A 27791-nucleotide genomic window follows, 5' to 3' on the forward strand; every position below is an offset into this window, starting at 1 on the left:
TGTATTTGAATTTGCCTTGCCTTATAACAATAACTCTCTTCCATCAGAAGAGGAAATCTCATTTCACTGACAGTCCCTCAGCTGCCACTCATACTGATACATATATTTTAGTGCAGGATTTGAAACAGATAGCTACAATGTTAAAAAGGAAAACTAGGAAAGGTATAATCACTAAGAATTTTTTTAATTTCAGGCATGTGCTACAACTGCATCTTTCAAAAGACCTACTGATCTAATTGGCCATATTTTTAATACAATTACTTTCTTTTTAATAATAGGAAAAATACACAAAACGTTATTTTGAATGTTTTGACTAGTCACACAGAATCACACAGAATAATAATTGGAATAAAAATACCCTGAACTGCGCAGAAGTCCAAAGGCCCATACTGACTGAAACTGAAATATCCAAGAGATCAAAAGTGCATGATACATCCTAGGTCACTAATGCGAAGGCAGCAGTTTAGTCAATATTAGTGCAACACACTAATTAGCACTGCTGAGAAGGGGCATTTAACCTGAGCAGAGCACCAATCTGACAAGGCTACACGGTTCGCTCAAGGTTAACTCAGTTATCTTCCTTTGGCTGAGCACTGTGCATACAGATGTACTTTGAGGGTGGTAGAAAAGTTCTCACACACAAAGGAGGAGCAATAACAATAATTTTGTTATCATCTGCCTTTGAGAAAGTCAGGTATCTGTTCCTATAACTATATTCTGAACAGGTATTGCAAATCTACATTTGGCTTTTCTTTGGTCCTGACGTTTAGTAGAGAATCAAGGCAAATGATTTCCCAGATAAATATAAAAACAGTATTTTCCTTTCCTGATATTTTCCAGAAGCAAGGGACAGACATATGTGCAATGGCATACTGATCTATTCTGATATATATTGCAATTCTTAAGAACCAAAATTCAGCCAGTTGTAAGTAATTTCTCCTGGAGACCTTGCTGTGGCTCTGAGTATTGAAGGTTTGGAAGAACTAAATCAATATTTTGCCACTGCTTTAGGATGGTATTCACCATTCATCCCAGAGGGATCAGACAAATGGTGCTTTCAGGAGTATGGGCTCAATGCCAAATACTAATCTTTATTTAATGCTGTTCTCTTTGCTCTTCTGTTTGATGTGAGCTGTTTTGCATATACAAAATTTTCCAGTTATTTGAGTTATTTTCTCTGAAGGACCCAGGTCTGTGGAATCAGATTTGTGACTGGATTTCTCATTGTTTTTTTGGTATTTCTGAGGGGTCAGGAGCAAAGAGCTAGAAACAATGTTTTCTTTTTCTCTTTAAGATCACTGACTGTTCAATAAGAAAATTATACTATGCAATATTTTTCCAAGCTTTGTTTTTGTCTCTCTGAACAAAGCCACAGTTCCTGACCCTGCAGAGATCTCATCAGGTTGTTTCTCGGAACCCACTTATTTAAAGCAAAACATTTAGACACAATCAATTGACCTTTTGTTTTTTCCCCCAGAAAATTTATAACCAGCTTTAAATAATGTACATGTCTATACAGTTAGTTCCTCATGAACTGTACTTTAGCATGGTTTCAGGTGTTAAATAATAAAATTATAGAGTTAAATAATACATCAAAGCTAGTAAGAAATATTAAGATGAAAGTCAAAGAAGAAATGTGTCCAAGTCATACATGACAAGAAATTTCATTAGGAAATTAAATTAATGAGGCATAGCATCCAAATGAAATCCTTTTTGGAATGCAAGAACAATGGAGGGGGGAATTCTGTTTTAACTTTTGAAAAAATATGCCGTATTTGGACAGAAATACAGTAATAAGCACAAAAAAGTAGAGAAAGAAGTTTAACAACTCAAAACTCATAACAAAAACCTATGATTTTTAGGCAGAAGAATTATTTCAGGATAAACATCTGTACATTTGTGCTCCTCAGGTGATGGCAACTAAAGGTTGACAACTATACCCTGTGTGTAGGAAAGGGAAGTTTTTAACTCTTTGAGAAACCTGATGAGGAAAAAAATGCAGGCCACTAGCTCCCCTCCATATCTCCATCTCAAAGCACAGTTTAAGGTAGCTGATTTCAAGCTATCTCATCGATGGTTAGCCAGTTCACAGGTGCTGATGGGCACCTGAAGCATCGTGAAAGGGGTACGGGACAGAGCACTCAGCTCCTCCTCCAGTAAACGGCACTGGTTCTCACCAGTTTTCTTTCCAATAGCCAACACTTTCACAGTGTGTTGGGGTGTGCTGGTAAACACGCCATGCAATGGCATAAGCCTCTTTTTTCTTAAGAAAAGTGACAACATAAGAAAAGTGACAATATATTAAAAAAAAAACAGAGAGAGTCTTCTTAACTGAGAAACAGAAGCAAAACTATCAAACTGATTTTGGAGGCCATCTTGTTGAGAGACCTAATTTTTTGTTACATTAATAAACAAAAAAAGAAGATAAAGGTTACTTGCACAAGAAAGTAACAGAAACCTTAGCAGAGTTGAGTATTATCTGAGTAAATTTGATAACTTAGTCAAGTTTGGAGATAAATAGTTGAGTCAAAAATTGCTGTCAAAATGTATTTGAAAGAGAAAACCCCCTGGAAATGACAAAGGGAACCAGAAGACTAAGCATTACATCATAAATTTACCAAGCATATCACATGCTACTCCACATCTTTCCTTGCACTTGTGCCCATTTTGCCAATGAAATTCAATTACATTTACGTGCCAAGAAGATACTGTGACCAGGGACGAGGGAAACAAGAGGTAACCCAACTCCTTTTAGTCTTGTGCCACCCCTTCCTAGAGGGCTCAAAGATCCACACCTCTAAGAAAAAAAGACAGCTGCCTTCTTTCTACTCAAAATCTTTCTAATCTGAAATACCCATCTGTTGGCATGGATATTTGGCAAGAACACGACAGTTTCTTGAAACGCTCCAGAGTGAGTTTCTCAGGTACTGGATCAAACTCCAAGTCCTTCTTGAGCCAGAGCAAGAAGCTGAAATATCTCCTAAAAGACTAATAATGCCAAAGCTCCTTGCAGGGGCCACATGCTCAAGAATATATCAAACTTGGTGTAGCTGTTGAAGCACATGGGGAAGAGCAGGAAGGGGAGGACCCAGGCGTGAACCTGGCTGCCTTGGGACACCAGATTTCTTGTGCTCTGCTCATTCTCTGAAGGGAATCACCACAGATCACCTAAATTCCCTCCAGAAAAAAGGAAGAACTTGGGGAAAAAAAAAATCTTTATTCAAATTCTGGAAAGTGTTGTGTACGATGCTAAAAAATTTCAAAGGGGCATATGAATATAGGGTAAAATGAGATAGTGATTATCCCTCTTCCTCCAAAAGGAAACTTCACACCTTTGAGAAGAAAATAATATGGATGTTTAAGAGCACGTTTACAGTAGCTGCTAAGAATCCAGATGAGAACCACAGTATCTTTTAACACTTAACATTATATTTGTTCTTTGTTGTAACGAAAACACAAAGAAGTAACTGTATATTTGAATGAAACATTTTCAGTTTAGCTCAAACAGCATAAAAAGCCATTATCTAGGGGTAAAATCTGTCTTTTAAGGGAAAACATAGCAACAGTTAAATTAGCATCATGTGACTTTCTACTCTATTTATACTTCCAGAGTATTAGAAAGAATGATTAGCTTGCTTTGGAAGAACATCTAAAATCAACACTTTCTGGAATAAGTGCCTTGATAAAGAGAACGCAAATAATGTTATTTCAGTCACTGTAGGTGAAACATAACTTCAAGCTCAGCCTCTTCATATATGATGTGCACAGCATAACAAACTGCAAATGATTAATTTGTCTATGTTCAGGCTCAGACAATTTTGACCAACACCGTAGTACTTCTGACTTAACTTTATTTTCACATAGCTGTATATAGCATAGTAACAGCCACAAATCAACAGATTCCTTGTCATATTTAGACCCAGCCTCACACATCATGCACACTTAAAGAATAGCACAGATTCATGCATTTAAGCCCACACTGGACTATTACACATATTTTATTCTTACTGAGGATAACTCTTAATAATAACACTAAACAGTCATTCCTGGTATTATACATATATATTATATGCATTCTGGCTTCATTTATATGCTAAAAATACAAAGTTTGGATTAGGTAAAAGGAAACAATTTGCCCAGGCAGGGAGAAAAAAAATAAAAACAAGTTTTCTCTTTTTTTGGGGTGGGGTGGAGTGGGGTGGGTTAGGGAGGTTGGGGAAGAGGAGTAACCACAGCCAAAATGGGAACAGTTATCACTTTCAGAATAAAAAAAAACTTTGTCCGCTCCAGCTGTCTGAAGGAATGTATCCACATGCTGCAGTCCAAATTTATATTATTGTAGTCTAAATAATATGCTTCCTTTTTTTCTTTTTTTTTTTTTTCCTGAGTTTTTAAATTTTCTGTCAATCATTTGACTTTACTGACTTGGTACCTTTGCTCTAAGCACCTCTATCTACTGCAGTGATGTTGCCACCACAAGTCTGAAATCGCGGGTTCGAACTGAGGACTTGTAATAATTTATTTCAAATGCTAGTTCAAAAAAAAAAAAAAGGAAGAGATAACTAGGGTACCTGCCCGACTAGGGATAATGTTCCTCCAGTCTGAATGCCAGATGAATTAGTCTATGGGGCTTAGAGCAGATCCCTTTATAAGTAAAGACAGACTCTTAGGTGCTCCAAAACCGTGTTTGGCCACTGCAGTGATACCCGTCATGCCTCACCGGAGAGCATGGGAGCCACAGCTCTCCATGCGCGAGGTTGCCTATTTCCAAAATGTAACACTGCAAACTGAGCAGAGTTTCTTAAGATCAACACAGCCAGCTCATTTCTTCCAGAGGCACAGAGGCGGGAAGGCTGCCCTGCCGGTGAACACCCCTGCAACAGACCCCGCACATAACCCCCACCACCTTCCCAGGCACTGGCGGGGCGAATTCCCAGCCCACAGAGACGACGTTTGCAGGCACAGCATGCAAAAGGCATGCTGCAGAGCCCACTAGCCCCGTGTACACTAGGGGTTAACTAGTCACCCCAAAAACTGAGCTAGGGACTAGCCGAATCCAAACCAGGTTAGGTTTAAAGTCTGTGTGGGGGGGGAGCTGCTTCCCTCTAAATGGGGAGCAATTGTTGAAATAAAAGCTAAAAAGAAACAGCAAAGTCGCGCAGAGGTTTGCAGAGAGAAGCAGCAAAGATTCAAGGAAGGAGAAAGTTTTGTCACGCGAGCAAGCGCTGGACGGGAGCAGAGAGGGGCGTGTGGTAGCCGGCCAGGGCGCTTGGGCAGCTGGCCAGCCTGCTGCCCTCCCCGGCCCCGCGCACGGGCTGCCGGCGGGGAGGAGAGACCAGGAACGCGCCTCTCCGCTGCAGAGACAAGAGACACCTGCCTGAGGATCCCTGGAACAGTTTCCCCCCTGCTTGCGTACCCAGAAGAAAAGAAAAAAAAATTTTTCTTCCCCCTAGCAAAAAGTGGAATAACAGGAACAGTATGCTCTGGAGAAATTAAGAGGACTGCCAACTGTAATCACCCTTTAAAAAACCTAAATCTCCTATAGCCTAGTAGTCATTGCACTGTCCTAGGGAGGAAATACCTTTCAGGCAGAGGAAGGAACTGAGCCCAAGTTACAGAATTATTTTATAAAATAAGACAATTACTTAATCTGCAGCAGTTTTCTTAACACATCCTTCCTTTTCTGTTGCTTTTTTTGTAACCAAATCAAAAAGCCAGTTAGTCGCATCAGCTTTATAAAAGTGCTTCTAAAATAGCAATGGTTTTCTTAAAGAGACAAGAGCTTGGCTGGAGGTGGGGGGAGAAGAAATATGTCACCTCTGTGACACACATCAGCCTTCCTTTGGTTAATGTTAGAATAATCAACCTGCATCTAAAAATGGTCCGTCTCTGTGAGTTTTCTAACCAACTCTGTCAAAAGTTATATTGTAAAGTATTCCCCATACTTCAATGAATGACCATAAAACTTAATTATAAATAATGGAAGAGAGTTACTTAGTCACAGGTCACCCTTTAATTTTTCTTAGGCACAGTAAGTGAATATCATAATTATAGTTGCCAACTTGACCAGTTACTATTGTGAGTATTTTTCTTTCTGATTAAAAGCAAAGTCAGCAAGGAAATAAATGGTTGAAACTCTTTTTAATGCCCTTTTTGAGTAATACCTTAATAATAACTATAACACTCATAACCACCTGTACAGTCATCCATTTAGAGTACTCTCCCAATGATTTTGGTTCTTTGTCAGAGAAATATTTTGTCACAGAGTAGATTTCAGTGTGTAAAAAATAAATGTTTAGTCATATAAATACACCTCTTAGGAGTAACAAAAGGGTAATTTGAGACATCACAGTAATAAAAAATGTTTAGTGGCTTGTCACAGAAGAAAAAAAAAGAAACTTTGAAACTTCTGAATTGCATAGGCAGTCTGGAATTTACCAGGGAACCCCCCAAAAGCCAACCCTTCCTCCCAGAAAGCCCCCAAATCCACACTTTAAATGTAAGAGATAAAGAACAGCACAAGACACAAAGGATTCCAGCATCAGTAAATCAGTGGGACAGGTGAACTGAGTGGAGTGGAAAAGAGTAGGACACGGAGGCTCCAGAGAACATGCGACTGAACCTCCTCGATCAGATGCTGCCACCTGAGAAAAAACAGAAGGGCTTTTAGCATCTATACCTCCGTACAGGTGCCGCTTCCTTTCACTGTATTTTAACTGGAAGAAACAAGCAGTGCAGTTTACGCTACACCACTGCAGTGGTCTTCTCCCTTGGCAATCAGCTAACCAGTACATGTGGGAGTGGGAACCACCTATTCTTATGTGACCTAGGATATGTCATTTAACCTCTTGGTTCTCTAATTTCTCCCCCAGCAAATTGGTAGATATTTATCTCTGTCATATGAGTATTACCAAGACCTCAATGTCTGCATCATTAACATTTGCAACGTGCTTAAAGATTTTCAGAAATCTGTAATTACACTTCTCATCATTAAAAACAGTAATTCTATAAGCACATTTTAACAGTGAGAAAGCATCAGGATTACTCATCAAGAAACAATAAAAGAGCTGTTTTGTTTTATCAGTTCAGATAACACAAGCCTTGCTTAACTAGTTCGTTATATAACAGTGCATAATAAAGTTGTAAACCCACATGAATTGCCAACACTGAATAACCATTCTATAGTGACCCAAGATGATGGCATTATCATCTTCATGGCAATACATTAAGTACTATATTTTAAATTATATGAACATATCTATATTTTATAATTATACTATTACATAAATCCTGAATAATAGGAAAAAATTTAAAGAAAATGTAATGACTAATAGGCTATGCAATAAACAAAAATTACAGAAGTTTAACATTATAGTATACAATCCAGTCCAAAAGGATAAATGCATAAATACTGGAAACCAGAAAAAGGTCCAGAAAAATGATGTTTTTTCATGCATTTGAAGGACTAAATGGCAGTGAAGTGGGATGAATTGTGCCTTTCTTCCCATTAAGCTAACTCCTCATGTTTCCTTTTTACTTCAAATGATCTCAGGAATACATTAAGATAAATTTAAGGTGAAAAGACAAACTGCAGTGATGTGCTGAGCAAGCTTTACACAGATTTTCTGAGGCCCTTCAGCCTTGACCTGCAATATCCCTGACACTCAAACCAACTGAAGCAGAAAAGGACAATTATTCTGCATTATGCTTCATTGTGGGACAGAAATTCTAGAAGAGAGTAGAAAAAGACTGTCAAGATTATTTCAATTCTGCCTCATAACTGATGCAGCTTTTAAAGAGAAGGAGATTTAGTACATGAGTTTGCTCTGTCAGCAAAACTTCCAAATGGTGGATTTTAATTTCTTTATTGAAAAGGACAATGACCAGGTGGTTAGACTTGCAAATACAAATAAGAATTTTATAGTTCATACATAAGCAACAATATCTTGTGAAAGGCTCTCAGAAAGGGAAAAGAGTTTTGTAAAATAGAATTTAATTTCTTTTATTGATCAATTATAGTGCTTTAAATCAAGCATAAACGAAAAGAACAACCTAAGAGGAATCCATACTAAATTATATAGAAAGTATGAAGGAAGGGCATGAATTAGAGAACTACACACTCAAAGCTGACAAAAGAAATGGAGAATGCATGGAAAGATACAATGACACTCTCAAGGACATCAGAAACACAGGAAAGATACAGAGATGAAAGAAAAGAGCAGCACATGGGATGACAGCATGTTCAAGAAATACTGAGAGGGGCTTTGTAGTAACAATTACATTGAACAGTAGGCCTGCTTCTTAGAAGAACACACTTTTTAAAAGTTATATGGCTATCTAGTTACAGAGATAAAAATATGTTTTTTCTCAATAGAAATCTCACGGTGAATTATGCAAGAAACAAACCTTCATGAAAAGTAGATTTTCCATTCTTCCACCATATTTAGCTATGAACTTTAACTAATTAAGGAAGAAAGACAAAGAAAGACAAAGATAAGAGAGTGTGCATTTTATGAGTTAATGAAAGACAGGGGAAAAACTCTCCATTACATCTTTTTCCTGAAAATGTGTGAAATGCTCTACACAGAATACATTAAAATGATAAAACAAAGAGTTACCATCTATTTGCCTCCTTACATATGTGAAAGAGGACCAGGTTTTGGATACTTTTATCTTTGAGACTGATCTATTTTATGTTCAATTTTTCTTTAAGTAGGATTTTGAACATCTTTGGTATTCTTAAGTTTTCAAAACAGTGAGAATATTTAGCATTCTCTTGCATAAGAGCAAAACTAATTCTACTTCAAAGGACTGAGTTTGATCAAAACATTTGCATTTAAGCAATCGTTTGATTGGGCTACTCCTCCAGAAACCTATATATCAGGTTACTGAGAAACAGCACATGATCCAACATTCTTTACAAAAGGGAAGAAAAATAAAACTATTTTTTTTATAAAATACTAGTATTTTATAAAATAGTAATAGCCAAATGGCAAAACTCTGCTGTATATCTGATGGCAAAGCCTGGCAACGTATTTATTTAATATGTATTTTCCAGTATGATAGCCTGTAAGAGAATGTTAAATAGCATCTAAAAATTAGGTACTTTTCATCAGCAGATTCATACTGTTAGCATTTAAAGCTTTTACAAGATCTGGCCAAGAAGTACTCTACCAATTGGATTGCTTATTAATTTAGAAACACTTCAGGAAAACTGTAAGAAAGCTAGTGTGCAAATATTTAACAAGATCAATGGGATAAACCAAAAAGTTATAGGTATTATGAATCTGCCAGACAAATAGTGGCAAATTAATCAAAAGAGGTAATGGGAATTAATACAATTCCTGTTTAATCAATAAGAGCTTTTGGAACATTTTTTCAGATTTACTTTATGAGAATATAGATTTAGTTAAGTATATCATCGCTGTAACCCTGGTTTTATTAAGACCTGGTATAACACAGTATTTTGATTAACAATCTAATATAATATAGAAAGCAGCACAACTTGCACTGGGGCTTTTAAAGACTTAAGTTCAGCAAGAGTTCACCTAACGCCCTGCAGCTGGTCCTAGGAGGCATTCAGAAGTCTCCATTTCTTCCCTCTTTCCTTTGCCAACTTGCTCTGTCACCTTAAGACACAGTAAACCAACTTTTTACAAGTTGTTTAGCAACCTGAAGAGGAAGAAATTAGGTGTTACAGAATGCAAATGAGGCAGATCTTGTTTTCAACAGTATTTATCTTTTGAAATAGGTTTTAAGCACCTAGCTATCTTCAAAATTTTGCCATGGTCTCTGTATCTTATATCCATGTCATGGCTGGAGTAACAGTTAACATGTTACTGTTACAGTCCACCAGGACTTCACAACCAGGCAAAAATGTTGTGAAAATAAAGGTATTAAAGATAGGAGGGGGAGCACTAGCTACCGCACCACTTTAAATGAATCACTGTTTTTGTTTTCACTTAAAAAGAAACATCCTTCCCCACACCCAAAAGAAAAAAACAGGCAGCAAAGGTTTCCTTTTCTATATGCAAATATCATGGCCATGTAATATTGGCCATTGTAGCAACATTAATTGGACTTAATGTTATAATTATCAGTCAATCACTTAATTCTTAATAGTTTCTAACCAACTTTTTCTGATGCAAAAAACCTGTATGTAATAAGAATAATTTTAAATGCTTAGTTGAATTCCGAATATTCATACCGGATAGGCTGACCATGAGCAAATGAAGGAAAATATATGCTTTATTCCAGGATGCACCTGTGCTTCTTCAAAATGCTAACAAACTAATATTAAAACCTTTAAATTTGCTGAAACAGTATGAGCAGAAACAAAATTTGCATATAATAGCAAATAATGCCATACAGAGAACACTTCCATGTAATTAATAACTCGGAAATTTCTTGGACCAAGCAAACTTGCACACTGAGGGGATCTTCCACTTTCCAAGCTTAAAAGGGGCTTCTACAATACTTCATATCTTGCTTAACCCAGTCTGATGGCATTTCCCAGTAATGCCACGAGTGCTGGCACACACAACATAAAGAAGGCAAGGTAAATGCCAGGACTGCTTGCTGTCATTTAACCTCACTGTGTAAGATGTAAGATGTGTGTAGAAACAAGAGTCTCAGAATTGGTTGTTTTTATCTCAAGGGAAATTCAAAGATTATTTTACAGCTTCCCAAAGCTCTACAACTGAGATCCAGCTATTGTTCATTTGGTAGTTTTATTACTTGTATCTGCTTAAAAAGAGCTTTTAACACAGTAAGAATCTCATCATTTTCTGTGAAAAGGAGTAACAAGCATCAAATACATGTTGGTTAAAAAAAAAAGTATGGGCTGATCACAACTGACAAAGTGCAGAGCTCTGAAAGTAAGACATCTGGTTCCTGAGACTGACCCACTCATTCAGATTAAAAATAAAGAGAAGATTATTGAATCAGGGACCAGATTTTTCATAAAGTACTCAAGTATGTCTAGCTTTACATATTCAAGTTATCCCACTACAGCCAATAGAATTACTCACTTAAAAAATTATCTGTATGCACAGAGAGCATGCCAAAGCAGACACTGAAAGGGACTTGAGGGAGAGAAAACGGGAAGCGCTGCAGGGCGGCAAGGGTGCACCTCACGTGCAGTGCCCTTCCCGGAGCCCCTACGCCAGGAGAGAAGCAAATTTAAGTTTCTGGCTGCCTGGGTCCCCCCTCCCTGTGCAGCTGTGTTTGCAGATAAGCAGTGAACCCAATCAGTGAAATGATCATTTTTGAGCATCATCTAGCAAACAGTCAACGCAGCCAAGCTGAGGGATAAACAACGGCAGAGGTTTGAAAAAGAGCAGCTGGAGAAGGGAGCTTGCTAAGCAACTCCAAGAATTATTCCCCTGGGAGGACCTACTAGTTGCAGACATTAAACTCCTGTATTTTTCAGGATACATCAAAGCCAAAATTTACAAACAATGGATACTGCTTTCACAGTTTTTTTTTCTTTCTCCCCCTTAGGGACAGTAAAACATATGTGTGAATGGCTTCAAGGAGAATTAAGGTATTATCAGTTGCTAAAGGAAGAATAAAGTCACTGACAAAACATGCTAAAAGCAGGAAAATAGATTTGTTAGAAAGGAAGTTAGCTGGAATGCTACTATAAAGTTATTCGAGCTTGCAGAATAAATCCTTACTGGGTCTAATGTGATAACATTTCAGCAAGTTGAAAGAATTTTTACAAAAGAGAAATTGAAAAAAAAATCAGTTTAGAAATACTCAAAATACTTTCTTGAAATCTTTGATGAAAATAATATTACTGATATTCCAGAAAACAATATCTTTCATTTCAGTTTGTTAAAATAACTGAAAGTTATGTTGAAAATTAACTGCTGAAATTAACTGTTTTTGAAAACTAACTGAAACATTAAGCTACATTCTGGTATGAAAAACGTAGTTCAAGGAAGTTGAAGCTCAAGAAACAATCATCAAACATTTTGTTGAACTGTAACAAAATTTTGGGGGACACAGTCAAAGAAAGAACTATTTTGAATTAGGTTAGGCAGACTGGAAACAAATTTTCATTTTTGCATCTAAACTTCCTAGCAAAGTTGAAACTTATCAATCAAAAAAAAAATCAATAGTGCAGAAAGAGGCTATTTAGTCATAAAAAGTGTATATATGCAGTAAAATCAACACCAAAAGTAATAAAATTCTTTCTCAAGAAAAACATGGAATTATCTTTAAACTATTTTCAACCACTGAAATGCAATTAGCTGGAAACAAAAACATTGACTCATCAAACTGATGTTAAACAGGGCTATCACTCAAATCCCTTAAGCTATTAAGAGAACCTTCTGTAATTCAACTTTTACTATTATAATTATTCTGTTCATTCTACTATAATTTACAACTGGTAGATCATATCAGCATAGAGAAGCTCTCTGCTTATGCTACTTGTTCTGAATATTGCCCACATATTGCCCACTATTTTCTATTAAAACAAAATAATATTATGATATGTACTGAAGTAATATAAATTAACTAAGTAATTTAATATGTCCCAGCTCTTTAAGTTCTATTTCTTTTACAGAGGTATTAAAAAAAATTAACAAAAATTATCTGTTAGCAATCAAAATTGCTTATGCTGACAATTAAAGGCTTGGGAATCTCTCAGTACCCAATTTATGGGTAACCTAAGTAGTAGTCCAGGATTAATGAGTGAAAATAGTCTTTTTCTTCAGTTTAGCATCTGTGCTCCCTTTCTTTCCTATATATGCATACACACTTTCCTCCTGCTTAAAAACTGTTTGTAATAAAGTGCATAAAATAATTTTTCCCTTTCTCAGTTCATCTTTTCATTAGGTTGATCATCAATGAACAAAAAAACCCACAAAGGATGGAAAACAAAGCATTAAGTATCAAAAAGCAACAAGGATGCTGTCCCAGCCTGCTTGCTGGTAAGTACTGAAATGATACAATTGTTTTGCTCCAGTCAAGAGAAACCAAGGTGCAGAGACAAGAAAAAAACCTCATTCACTGACAGGAGGTAAAAAGAAAAGCTGTAAACACAAGTATTAGTTTTGCTACTGTCATCAGCTTTTATTTCACTGATTATATTCCGTAACTTTGTTTCTGCTGTCTTTTGGCCAACTTGACTCCCCATGCCTCCTAATTCCTCTGGAACCTAGTATAAGTGAATATTTAGTTTTGTCTTTATAGAAATTAAACATCATAAAAAGCTTTAAGGTGACAGGACTTGCCACTTTGATCTTTATTATATGCTATCTCATTTACTAATAAGCTGGCCAACAGATTAATTGAGTCAATAAACTTACAGTCATTGTATACTGCAATCAAATATTAACCAAAAAACTCCACACTCTTATACAACCTTGATGACAAGGTTGCTAGGTTTGGCAAACTTCAAGGTGTGTTTTTGTGACAGACTTCCCAATCTGCAAGTTGTTATGTCAAGTTTATCCAGGCTGTCTCTACTAATAATTGTAAATGATTCAAGTTTAATAAGCCAAGAGGGGGAAAAAAAAAAATTTTAAATAAGGAATTTGAAAGAATGCTAACTTAAACATAGATTTGTTATTGTTCTGAATCTCATGGCCTACTATTTTAAGAGGCATGGAAATCTTCACTGGAAGAATGAAAAATGTGATTGGGAAAGATAAAAATAATTGCTCAATTACACAGGAAGGTGTTGGAACTTTTTTTTTTTTGAGTTACAGAAATCCCCGGACTCCACAGCATGACATTTTACATCTTGTACAAATTACTAAAATGACAACTTTTGGAAATACAATTGTTGATAATAGAAAGTTAACATTTACACCTTCCTTTCAAATTTGTTTTATATATACAACAATGTTTCTTGACCTGGCCGCCTACAGCACAGAGGCCCTGTGTCCACCTCGTCAACGCAGGGTGCAGAGCCCTCTCGCGCAGGAGGCATTTCAGAACACTTTAGTACCTTTAAGTTTCTCTTGAAAGGTTTCAATGTAATCTACTAAAATCTTCTCTTTCCTTGACTATATTCATGAGAAGTAATTTACATTTTGCTCTGCAGAAATCCTGTTTATAATTGAGGCTTTAATGATGCTAAAAGTTAGGGAGATAAATGGATCCAGCAAAGAAATATATAGCTCTGTATCAATAGAGCTTTCCGCCTTCAAACCCAGTATGAAAATTCTGAGAGACTGTGTGCTGGGAGAGAGGACCAAATCCATAAGCACTTCTTATTGCAACAGTATTCTGCAACTTGAATTCATCAGAGCAAACATGTCAAGTTAACATAGAAAAGAACCTGTTGCTTTTGTATATTTTTCTACCTTTTCTAATAGAGATTTCTATTTCTTTTTAAATTATTTCAAAAATTATTCTGTCCAGAAGAGAAATCATGTTTCAAGTCACATGCATATCTTTTTCAGGGTCAAAGGATGGCTTCTTCTACCACCTAATCTCCTATGCCAACAGCAAGTATAAGGCAACAACAAGGTAAAATAAAGAGCAGTTAAGGAAGTTTCATTTCAAACAACTCTGCAGAGTTTCTGTAAGCTCCAAAATTTTCTTGTGTTTTATGTAATACTACTAATATCATCAGTCTAATCGGCTTCTGTCGCCTATGAATTTAAGAAGAGGCTTCATTTCTGTTGTAATATTTTTCAGTTAATTTTGTTTTAGGTATTTTGATCAATTTCATATCTTAATGTGACAGAGTAAGACAACCTAGTTACATTACGTTTATATGGTCACCGTAGATGTGTGAATAAAAGCAGATAACCAAGCCAAAAGTTACTCACAGAATCACAGTATAGTTGGGGTTGGAAGGGACCTCTGGAGATCATCTGGTCCAACCCCCCTGCTCAAGCAGGGTCACCTAGAGCACATTGCATTGCGTCCAGGCGTGTTCCCTTGTATTTAAATTCAGACTGGAATTGATGATATGAAAATTCCTCAGATAAAGCAATTAATAATAATAATTTCTCTGTATGATGAACCAAGCAGGTCTTGGTGCACAGCCTACCAAAATATCTAACTTTTGTCTAATCACACCTTCTTGCATTTGAATTAAGCATGGTCCAATTACATTCTGTGGAAAATTATATGCCAATGAGATAATTTCTAATGCTACTGGCCAACTGGAACTGTCTCTCGTGTATAAACTGCACATACATGGAGGAAGGGAGGAGTAATGAGAAAATGCAACTTTCTAGCCTGGTGGCTAGATTAGTCACTTGGGAAATGAAACATCTGGTTCCAGTCGCTGCTCCAGGGAATGTTTAATTTTGTATGTAGAGCCGCACAACAGATCTAACTCTGAGCTATCTCTAGCCTGGGTAATAGAGTACTTTCTTAGGAGAGGGGAGCTGTGTGTTCAAGTGTCCTTAGACAGAGAAGGGAGCTGAATCTGAGTCTACTATGTCCAGTGTGACCTGCTTCATTACTGGGCTAGTAGGTGAGTGTGTCATCAAAAGTAGTACCCAGCCACCTCGTTCTTCCCTTTATTTCACTACATTTATACTACTTGGGGGGGGGTGGGGGGGGGGAGAGAACCTACACATTTTGCTTCAGATTAATGGAATATTTTACTTTTTTCCAGCAACAGTTTCAAATTTTGACTTGCTCTGAATGGGGCATTTTTTGAACTGGTTTCATCATATGACTTGGATATTTAGTTACACATTATGGGGAATCATCAGCGGACTTAAGGCAAAGCAGCACCAGGAGAAGAGAGCAGTCCTTCCTGAACGCTTCTCTGCCTCTGCTTGTCCACCTGACTCAGACTCATTTTCCCCTGCAGCACCTCCCCATCATGTCTAAAACTTTGCCTTAAGGTTGACTGGTCCTGTTCTTTTTGCAAGGTTAGACTCGTTCCCAGATATGAAAGCCTATCTGCTAAGAGTGTACACAGGTCACGGGGATGAACAGGAGAGCATTTCTCCAAGCAACCTGCAATTCCCTAGAATGTAAATATAAAGAAAAAGGAATATAAAGAGAATAACAGGAGCATAGGCTGCTACACCAGAACATAAATTTCTGAGAATGCTTCAGTCTAATACCACATGAAGTATGAGGTACAAAAATAATACACAAAGGCATTTGATATGATTAAAAAAATGAAGACATTGTGAACAGACAGATATGTCAACAGAAACAATTTTAGGAAGATAGTTACGTAACATACAGGCAGCATCTCTCAGAATTATAAGATTACATGTCTTATATACAACAAATAATTCCAGGCAAGTCTGATTCTTTCAACCTCAAAAGCCAGAGCAATAAAAATTCACTTTTCTTCAACTGATAAGAAATTAGTATTTAGGGAAAGTCTATAACCAAGAAACATTCAATCACAGCTTAAAATTTTAAAAGTGGCCTAAGAGATTCTGGCATCCAAATGCCATTAAAATTTATAGGAATTTGCCACTTAACTCTGAAGTGTTTCATTCATAAATAGAGATGGCAATAATTGCATGCACTCAGAAATATTAGGAAGCTAGATTCTAGCAGTGGAAGCTCTTACAGTTCTTCCTAGAAACTTTATGGCTGATTGCAGCCACACACAAGACCTCCTTGAAAACTGTTTCACATGATCAGTTGAGGAAAAGGAAAATGGAAAAGATGACTTTTTAGGAACAATGCAAAATTAAAAATTCTAGGTGAACTGTCTTGCCTGATATTGAAAATGACAATATGCAAAGCCTCTAGGTAAAAAGAAAAACACTCTTATAAAATCAGACAAACATTAATAGTTAGAAATTATCTTTTGGGTAATAAATAAAGTCTTCTGAAGTTTTTTGGATGGAAATTTAATGTTAACTGTTATTCCTTCAACAAGCTGTATTTTAAATTAACGGACACTGCATATTTCAAACAATGCTAGAATTAAGAGAAACGAGTTTATCATCAGTCCAGGCAGGGATCAATGACACCATCTAAAAGGCTGCTGAAGCCAAAGAGGAAATTTCTTCCTCCAGGACCTCAGTGTGATCCAAATCCTGTCCACAAAATAGGCAAGATAACGCTCCCTGACAACAGGAGGAAGCGGGAAAGTAAAAGTGTCTCCCCAGCAGCAGACAAGAAACCAGGCTGTTTCTGCTGAGCTGCTGGGGACATCTCAGGAGCAAGTTTAAAGAAAGCCAGCCACATGAAAACCTCCACAGTATCCATGCAATAATTTTCTAAATAAACACTTCTTTCATTATTTTTGTTTCTCCCTGCTCAAATCACTGGTTAGCTCATGCACTCTCTGAATTCTTGTACCTTCTGCTTCTACTCTGCCCAGGGATGGAACATCCCTGACTTTCAAGGTATACTATAGGCCATAAACCCCAAAGCAGAATATTTTGCTAGTGTAACCAAAACAGTAACGGAAAGTAGAACTGAAGGGTGCTTTTTTTTTTTTTTTTTTCCCCCCTCTCCATCTGAACATGAGAAAAAACTTCTTCACTGTGAGGGTGACAGAGCACTGGAACAGGTTGCCCAGAGAGGTTGTGGAGTCTCCTTCTCTGGAGATATTCAAAACACGCCTGGACACAATGCAACGTGCTCTAGGTGACCCTGCTTGAGCAGGGGGGGTTGGACTAGATGATCTCCAGAGGTCCCTTCCAACCTCAACCATTCTGTGATTCTGTCATTAAACGCAACACTAAACCAAATGGTAAACAAAAAAGGAAAAAACACATTTATGGATTAAAATCAGTGCCTTGTAAAGTACCAGAAGAATAGAAGTGCTAAGTTTACATCAGTCCAGCAGAAATCAGGTAAAGGGAGGCAGCTCAACATCAGTACCTTGGATATTTTGACAGAAATACACAACTTTTACATAGATTAACTGGTTCTACTATATTTCCATTATGTGCTAACTTTCTACAGGAATTAACAATTAGGAAAAAGGGCTGAAAAGTTACAAGAAGATGCAGATAGTGAGCACTACCAGGGAAATTACCAAAATTCACTCTTTTTTTCAAAAAGTAGATTAAATGGGTATATTTTCTAAAGAGCTAAAAAAACAAAAAAGACCCTGCATTTCTTTCATACAGTGAAATGACATCCAAATGAAAATCTGGGGAACTCCTTGCCATCTCACTTCAACTTAACATTATCTATAGACACCATAGAAATTTTACAGGTAGTTGCCCAGATGCTGACAAAACATTTATTACATCAATAAGCTATGCAGTTGTAACAGATTTTTTGTGCATACTGTTGGCACTGGAAAACTCAATCTGCTAATACTTACCAAAAATATTTTATTACATTTCTTATTATTTGTATGTGGTCTTTTCCAGAACAAAATAGTAATAATAAATAATAAAAAAATAGTAATAATATAGAAAATATGCAATACTGAAAGGTAATGTTACAAAGCCAGAATATTTTTAGCAATACAGTCTTTAAAGTAATAGTTATTTAGATGTGAAAGGAATTAGAGCAATGGCAAAAAACCTTGCTCGCCATGCAGGCATTGCGTTACAGATTTTAGCAGCTTCCCAGGGAGAGAAACCTTTCCTTGCTCCCCAGGTAGGATTGACTTCTGCTTTCCTACTCTTTTGTTTTCTAGCACTACAAGGCCCTTCCTACTTGAGCATCCTCATGATAATTTAGTATATGAGAAGAAGTTGAAAATCAACAGTGACAAGAGCCCTGTAGGAAACGAATTTGAAATTAAACCCAACGGTATGCAACAGGACTGTAAGAAGAGCCAGTATAATTTTAAAGCACATAAAAACATCATGAAGTATAAAAATGGAACTCTTTCAATTAGGCTGTATTTTGATCCCACCCACACTAGGGTGGCTGAAGCTGGTTGCCACTGGGGATGTTGCTGGATAACTACAGTTAGATCTGAGACAGACTGACAAACATGAGCAGCATCATGGAAAGATCAACTTTGATTAAAAGTAGTAACACACACACACAGAAATATGCCCAACTTGGCTAAAGGAAAACATATTCTAATACCATCCCAGTGCAAGAGGAATATTTTTAAGGTAATTAGTGATGGTTAATAATGAAAATAATAATATTAAATGAAGTAATGAAAAATGAAGGGATTTTTTGAATTCTCCTGAAAGGATAAAATCATCAGCTAAGCTAAGCACTGAAAGAAAGAAACTTTTGGCAAATGGATATCCGTGAAAAGTATTAGGAAATAAGGGAGATTCCAAACTGGATGGGAGATGTCCTGGGTCAGCGCTTCTCAGCATTTTCATGTTAATAACCCTTAGACAGCAGTCCATGTTTTTTTTTTTTCCCATAATAAGGAAAAATGAAGGAAAGAAATGTGTCAGTGATACATCTATACAAATGCATTCATTCAGAGACACCAACAGTGCACTTGACCTTGTGCAACAATTTTGAAGGAGAGGAAGCAGCAAGATATTCCTGCTTCATTCTGTAACCAGAAACGTCAAACTCCTAGGGTAGGCTGCACTTTGAGACCGCGAGACCTGAGTTTAGGTCTCCACAGGCACCTCAGGCAAGACGGACGTTTAAGACTCGTGCTGGTTGCCAAACCACAGGTGCCCAGCACTGAGGCATCCTAAGGTAAGGGTGATGGTCGGGTCGGCTCCTGCTCACTGAGTGCCTCAGTAGACCCGGCTCTCCACACTAGGCTAATTGCTGTGAAGCACCAATAAAATAGCCCACAGGTGCACCTTATCTCCTGAGCAGCTCCACCACCTGCCAGCTGTCTTTCTTCCAAAAGCCATGAAAAAAAAAATGCAATTCCCATGAGCCCCAGGACTGATTTCTGGTGATGTCCCCAAGCCCTGGAGTCTATAGAAACTTGTGAAAAGAGAGACAGATTCAATACCAGAGAGGCCAATTTGTCTGCAATACTTTTTGGAAGTCTTCTACTCCAAAGTCCTCTTTACTGATGTTTTGAATGTGCTGTGCCTGATTTATCATGGTCTTTGAGTAATTTATCATTTACTGCAACTTATGCTTGTATAGTAACAGTTACATTTGTCCAATTCTGAGCTTTTTGCAAGCATTACCTGATAAATGCATAAAGCCTTTCTAGAGGGTTAATAAATATTATCACCTTTTTGCCAAACAGTAATAAATTCTGGAGTTCTGTTTTCAGTTAGTATTCTTACTGTCAGAGAAACTACTAACAGACATCAGGTAGTATCAATTTATATTTGAATTATGGCTACAGAGCTGCAGACACATTATACAGATCATTCTGGCTCACCTTGATCAGAAATGGCAAAACTATAGTATAGTCTAAAAAATTCAAAACAGCAGCAACCGCGCTCAGATAACTTATAAATTCCCAGAAAAGTCATTATTATGTCCAGCTCCGAATGCAAAAAGTAGCTTCTTTCTCAATTTCACATCAGTTACTTGCTCAGAGAAAGAATATGGACAACACCGTAGGCAAAACATAGCTAACCATTTATTTTATTGGTTTCTTTTTTGGTTGGTTTACATATTACCTGATTACCTAGGGATTTTGCATGAGTTGTTGTCCCATGCAAAAAATCTTCAACATAATAATGATAATGACAATTAAATCAATATATCAAGGGAGAATATGTGTTACCATAGCCAAATATTCTATTTTTAATTAAATAAGAGCTTTGAAATAAACCAGAATGTTTCTTTTAAAAAAAAAGTTTCACACTGCTATAACACTGCTATAGTAATCGAAACAATCTAATACATCTAACATGCTTTCAGACAAAGTAGGTTAGAAAAGTTTAAATCAGATTTCAGTAATTTCTAAGTTTTTGTATGAGAATTGTTTATTGTTATTTATTCCATCGGCACACAATGGGAGGCTTACTCTGAAGAAGAAAGAATGGGATCAGCATTGAAGTAGTAAGTGGGGGTAAGTAGATAAAAAGAATCACTTACAAAATTGCAAGTTTATTCTCCTTGCACCCCCTGCTGCCCCAGGAAGAGAATAAGGAAAACCATAAACAATAAGAAAAGGAAATGCACAAGCAAAACATCAATAAAAGTAGAGAGTAACATTTTCACCGTGATCTGCTAGATGGCATAGGGAAGTTTAATTTCTTCTTTCCCACTCTCAGTTATTTAAAACTAGAGTAATACCTCCATTTCTTCCAAATACCAACACTTAGTTTCCATGGCTGAGAGCCCCACCCACTTCACTGCCTTCTACAAGCTTTAAATCAACCTTGAACATTACAAGAAATCCTTTGAAAACAGACTGTATGAGCACAAAATCTCGAAAACTATAGTATCATGTCACATAATCCCAAAATGCAAAGTTGTAGCTGAGAAACCTGCCCAGTTGGCAAGGACACAAAAACCTGCTAAACACAGAAGTAACCTGCACCACAACGCAATCAGCAGGCGTAACAGCTGACATTTCTGCTGTGGTCCTATACACACTGTAAACAAAAATGTGAATACATAACACGATCATGGATGCCCTGTGTGTACCACCCTCTTCAAGCAAGGGTTTCTGCAGATCAAAGAGCTCTATTGCTTACAAATATTTTCATTTACCAGAGAAACAATAACTAGCGATCCTGTAAATTGTTTCTTTAGGCAGCTTAGAACTTCAATTCACATTGAATCTGGTGGCTCAAAACGCCTGCTGGCATGTCTCGGTGTTGGAGAGGTTTTGCCATACGGTGTCCTAGGCAGGCACGAACTCAGCTGCACACAACGGTAGCATCCCTCTGCTCCCCGGGCCCAGCGCTGACAGCTCCTAATGAATGGGAACTGTCTCAGGTTGAGCAACCAAAGGAGGCGATGTTTATAAAAGGAACGGGTCACCCTGTGTTTTGTCAAACAGCTTTTAGCAAAAAAGAGAAGAAAGAGGAAGAGCTTAACTCCAAATACTTAAATCAAGATACTTCAAATGAATTGTACTAGCCCAATCTTTATACAAAAAAAATTGTATTTTTTTGCTTTTTTTTTTTTTTTTTCCTTTTTGAGGGAAAGGGATGTTCACAGAAGGAGTTATGCCTCTGACTTGTCTCAAGTGTACATCCTAATGAAAATATTATGTAAAAGCAGTATTGTGATACTCCCTGTTCTCTGCACCTGGAGTACAGATGAAATTTGTTCTGTTTTCTAAGCAGAAATATTTCTTCCCTGCCTCCATCCTCCAATTTATCAGTCCCATGAATCACTGTGGGACTAGAAATTCAGACTCAGTTTTTCCTCTCAACTTATCTCTCACCACCAATAACAGCAATATTACAGGCCAAATCATTCATCCAGCTGCACCTGTTCAGCTGGACCAAAGGCATAAATTCACCGACTTCCGAAAGAGTACATTGGTACAACATAGCAGATCAAACAGTCAAAGCTTTGCGTATGATTATACTGGCTCATTTAATTTATTCCATTTTGTGAATGTTCATCTGTTGTTGCAGGATAGGAATATATTTTAAAAGGTTATTTAATATTGTTTGCAATAGCATTGAGTTCTAAATGTAATATTTAATATTTGCCCATCCTTTAACTGAAGGAACAAGGAGATAAGACTGACTTTCATCTATTTTCTTTCTTAGACGGTCGGGTTGATGGTGCCCTAACAGAAACTTAAATGTAACCACCTCCAAGCAAATATGCTTAAAAATATTAACGTCTTTCAGTTTGCAGGGAGAAAGTAAATCATACTGTCATGAGATCCCTTAATTTATTTGTATAGCAGAATTGTAAATGCAGCAGAAAACAGCTTACTGTAATGTAAACAAAGCTTTGCATGCAGTGCTAACAGGACAAGTTTATTTAATATAACGTATTACACTAACTCATCATTGCTACCTTTCAGTTTATACTTCTATGGTAACAAACTGTTATAATAAACAGAACCCTTGTGTTAAAATCCAATATGAAGTAGTAACACTGATCTTTCTCAAACCTAGCACACTGTTCAGCTCCTTACTCCTCACTTCCTAGTTTTGTTACTTTTTTCAAAAACCTATTCAAAAAACAGTAATTCAAATTCAAATCTACCAGCCTGCAGAAGCTCGATTTGAAATCCATTGGAAAAAGTGAATTTAAACAGTAAATTAGTTAAATTCTCAGGTAAAAACTGCAAGAGCTTATAATGATATAATTTAAGACTGGCTCCAAGAATTCAAGATATTTGAGTAGCTGGTATAATAATCAGTGCATAGACTCAACGGTAATTATTAACCCTCCTGGCAGCCGAACCCATATTTGTCTTGAATATCAAATAATCTGGGTCTCCAGAATTACTAGGTATTTGTGCTTAGGTTTTCTCTCTAAACACAGCTGAAGGAAGAGATGATTTCTTTCTTCCCTCAAAACAAACCGCATTATTATGACTCTTTAGAAACACCCTACCATCACATATAAAGCTGAATGAGGCTGGGAAGGAGGGAAAAAGTCTTACAGGAGGAAAGGCTTAGGGAAGAGCCATGGTTTGTTTCTGCTTTGCTTGTTCCTGATCTCCAGGGATAGAGAGAGCGTGCAGAGAAAGGCTCCAATGTCTTAACCTGTTGGACAATTTAGCTCACCAAGGAGCTGCTGAGACCATGGCCCACTCATTCTTACATTGGGATTTATCATTCAGACATGTCAGAATTGAGCATTTAAACATTGAGCATTTAAACATATAATTGAAGAGCTAATTCTGCATGGGCTCACCTTTCTATAGAAAGGGACGGTTCTGGCCCTCTGAGCTCATTTCTGACACTGAGGGAGAATTACAGGTCATCAGATGAGCTGAAGACGACAAAGACCAATGGGGGCGGGTGGGTTGGGAATGGACAGACAGACTTCCTGAAATCCAGTACAAACCTGGGATTCAAAACTGCCTTTTTTTTTCCTCCTCTGAGCACATCACAGGTCCAATGGCCACCACCCCCTAATGGGGCTTTAGGACACCACTTTGCCAGTTTTCCTGCTGTGAGGAGGAAGGCATGGCATGGGTCATCCCACCTGCAAGCCCTGCTCACATTGGCAGGACCCCGACTACACCTGCCTGCTCTGACCAACTAGATATATTCAGTATTATTATTAGCAAATAATAATGAAAGCAATAGTCCCCATGAGGGAGATGTCCATAGACATCTGATCCCACAGGGAAGGCTGAGCCCAAGGTGGAGCTGGATGCCAGCCAAGACCCGGGCACACTGAGCGGTGGGGGTGAGGGCAAAGCACACGAGTGTCACGAAACAGAGAAATCGCTAACCACCTGCTATACCCATCCTGCTTAGTAAACACGTTTCAGATCGTATGACACCGAACAGTGAGGCTCTGTTCATGTGGCCACCCCACCCGAACTCCCCGTGACAATGGCAAGAGGTATGTATTTATTGACTGAGGCTCTGCCAAAGGGAGAAGTATCCACAGAATCAAGGAATGAAGGTCACTGTCCAGCAGACTGCCGTGTGAGTGAAAACACCCGACCACCCCTTCAACTGAAGGCATTAAGACCTCTCTCTACCTTATTTCTAGCCTTGGAAACCAAGAACAAGGGGCACAGGACCATACAGAAGCTTGTGTTTAAATATCCCCCTCTCCACCATCCTCTGCCCATTACGCCTTACAGATGGGCCCTGGGCTTCCCCACCAAACGCACTTCATTTCAGTCTACTTCATGCATGCTTGCAAGGTGTTCCCAAAAGTTCATGGCAGTACAAATAGTGGCTTGGGGGAAGAAAGCAGACTCCTCAGAACAGGGGGAAGTAACACCAAAGCAAACTTACCCCGCGAGCGTCTGTCTTACAACAGTGGCAGGTGAAGCAGGCCAGCGGGAAGAGGGCTGTCTGCCCTGATTTCCCATGGACCCGCACCTCTCCCCGCACCCTGGCACTCTGTGCCGGTTTGCACCAGAGGCTGAGTCCAAAAACTACAGCTGAGACTGGCACCCCAGCGCTCTCCTAGTGCTTTCAAGTGAAAGGAAAGCTTTCTTTCTCCACTATTAACATCTTTTTCAGCTTCGTGAGAACACGGTTTTAATGGCACAGCAGCATCCCCCCTGATGTATTATTTCACAACTAGCCTAAAAGAGTTATTTCCTTGTTTATATTTGTTTTGTGTTTCTAAATTACTTTAGGATTTAATTCTCAAACGGTTATAGCCTTCTTAACAACAGGTAATTCCTTTCACGTCGGGAGAAAATATGGCTCATTCATGTCTACATATTGCCTGTAGTCTGGTCTCTGTCTCCTTCCTTAAGGTCATCAGGGTTGTTTTGGAGGTTTTCAATATTATTTTTTTCTGATAATACTTCTTCAGAAAGAAAAGAAAAACTCTAGCCAAAGATCACACAAAAATAGCAAGTTGATAATGATCTCCCTCCCCCAAACAGGAAGCTTAATTATCTCCCCTAATTTTATGTCGAGTATTTAAGGGAAGTGCTGACCAGTAACTCAAAGATGACTGTGATAGCAACCCGATTTCTCTTTATTGTATGGGATGCATCAGACAGACAGGTTTGTGTTTTCTTGGGGTAGCAACCTATGACACAAATGCTCCCAAGCCTTCTCAGTGCAGATCTCTCTCTGCCTTTGAAGGGAGTTATACCAGTCATTGGAATCACTGCCAAGGAAAAGCAGAGGTGAGGGAGGAATTTACCTTGAGTGTAAATGTGGGTCTTGGACTTTCATCGACTGGCACTATTAAGCTTCATAAGAAACATACATATATCTCTAAATACTTCTCCAAAACTTTGAACCAAAAAAGCCAGAAAACTCACCAACTTCTATGGAGAAATCAATGTGCAGAAGGTGCTGAGGTATAACTGCAGTTTTAAGTACTCATTACATTACACAATACCAGACACCAATACTGCCTGCCTTTAGTCCAGAAACAGTTTGTAAAGAACAGCCAGGTTGCTTGTTCCATCTTCTTCCATGTGGGTCAGCGTAATGAGACTCTCATTGCTGGAGAGCAGAGAAGAGCCAGAAACTAGCAGCAACCCTCCACCTCTTCAAACTTCCTAGAATTGGGAGAAGTTAAGCTAAGTCCAGATAGGAGGTGGCTTTTAAAGGAGCAGTGAAAATTACCAGTATTAAAAAGCAACAGAAGGACCTAATAGTAGCGGTCTCATGTAGTGGCAAAACTCTACCACAGCCTTCAAAACACAGTCAGCACTGCCTGTCAGGAATAATCTGTTGATTATAAATAAAAGTGATTTTAAAAGTTAATACTTTCCAAAGTGTTTCACAGTACCACAATACACTTCTTTTTATTTGGAGTTTGGTTTTTTTTGTGGCATTTTTTTTGTTTTCTATATCCTTATAATGAGCGTTCAACTAGTATTGCACATTGCTGCCAGAGGCATAAAAAATAGAAAAAACTTCATAGAGGTCTAGCATTCCCCTGCTGCCAGTGAATAACAAAACTGATCCTAGGTGCACACATTGCAGATCTTTAGACCAAAAGGTCAAAGTTTCAAGAGTGACTGGGAAAAGAAGAAACTAAAACACAGACTAACAGCCTACCGTAGGGCAAATTAGATCAGGAACCTGCAGCATGTTAATGGCAAAGTGCATGCCCTTATTCCTTAGTAAATACAGTCCCTGCGGTTCTGTAGGAAGGATTTTTTTTTTTTTTTCCCTAGGGGGCAGGACAAGGAACCCTTAATACTTTTGTCTCATGGAGAAAGCTAGTGTATTTTACCCATATCTATACAGCAACCAAATGCATTTGGACTCTGTTGTCTCTTCAGCCTTTTTAGAGAAAAGACATATTTGTTGTTTCTGTTATATTTTTAAAGATTTGAGTATTAAAAAGAAAGCACATAAATTTCGCTCCTGCTTTAAAACCATAGTCCCAAGCAGGCAAGTTTATTGCAACAGGAGCTCTGGCAACATCTTTCATAAAAGGAATCTACTAAAAAGACACTTATCAAAAGTAACAAAAAATTTCTTTTGCATTTTCATTTTCTTTGCATGCTTACCCGCCAACAATTTTTATCCACTTGTCACAAAACTATTTTTTGAATAGGACCCAATTTCTGGACATGGACCTAAACCACCACATATTTGCCAAGGTCCCCAGAACATTTTACAGATGCCGTGGTAAATCATTTTTGACACACAGTTTAAAACCAGGCTACACTAGCCTAAAAACAGTCCCAGAAAAGTAACAAAGGAGTTGGACAGTTGCTTTGACAAAAAAAATGCTTCTTGTTAAAACACCCTCTGGAAGACAGATCTTTGCCCCTCCACCAGCATATAAAAGTCTTAAATTTTCCATAAACACTTATATTTGTGCTAAATGTCACTGTTTTGTGCTACATGATAATGCGTGGCTAAAACACAGCATTACAAAGGACTCACTGCCGCAAAGGGCGCAAGGTGCCCTCCTTGCCGCCAGCAGTGGGAGTGCAACGCAGCTCCAAGCACAGGGGGAAGCACCACCTCCAGCACATCCTTTTCTCCACCACTAACCTCCTTCTCCTCTGTCTCCTGAAAGCCCAGAGCTGCCCTTCAACAGGCGTCGTGAAAGGAGCGCTGTAAGGACACCGGAGCTCCAGGCGGGCCAGGGCGCAGGCGCTGCACATCTGCAAGCCTGCAATAGTCCAGGAGAGGGCCTACAGGTGACCTGCCTGTCTCTGCCAGACAACTCTTGCTCTGAAAAGGTGTTTCTGGACAGGCTATAGACGTTCCGCGCTTGGCCCACCCAGCCCACCTCCAGTGCTACTCTGCGGCAAGCACTGGGAACCCCCTCCCTGCTGCCCTCAAGCACTTCCCGCCCCTGTGCTCAACTTTCAACTATTTAACGTGTTTAGAATTAAATAAGCCCCGTGCCACAATTGCTTCTCCACATCTCCATTAAAAGTCCAATGGAATTTCCAATTCTTCAAAAATCATACTGAAAATCAA

Source organism: Apteryx mantelli, chromosome 3 (assembly GCF_036417845.1).
Source record: "Apteryx mantelli isolate bAptMan1 chromosome 3, bAptMan1.hap1, whole genome shotgun sequence".
Classification (NCBI taxonomy): Eukaryota; Metazoa; Chordata; class Aves; order Apterygiformes; family Apterygidae; genus Apteryx; species Apteryx mantelli.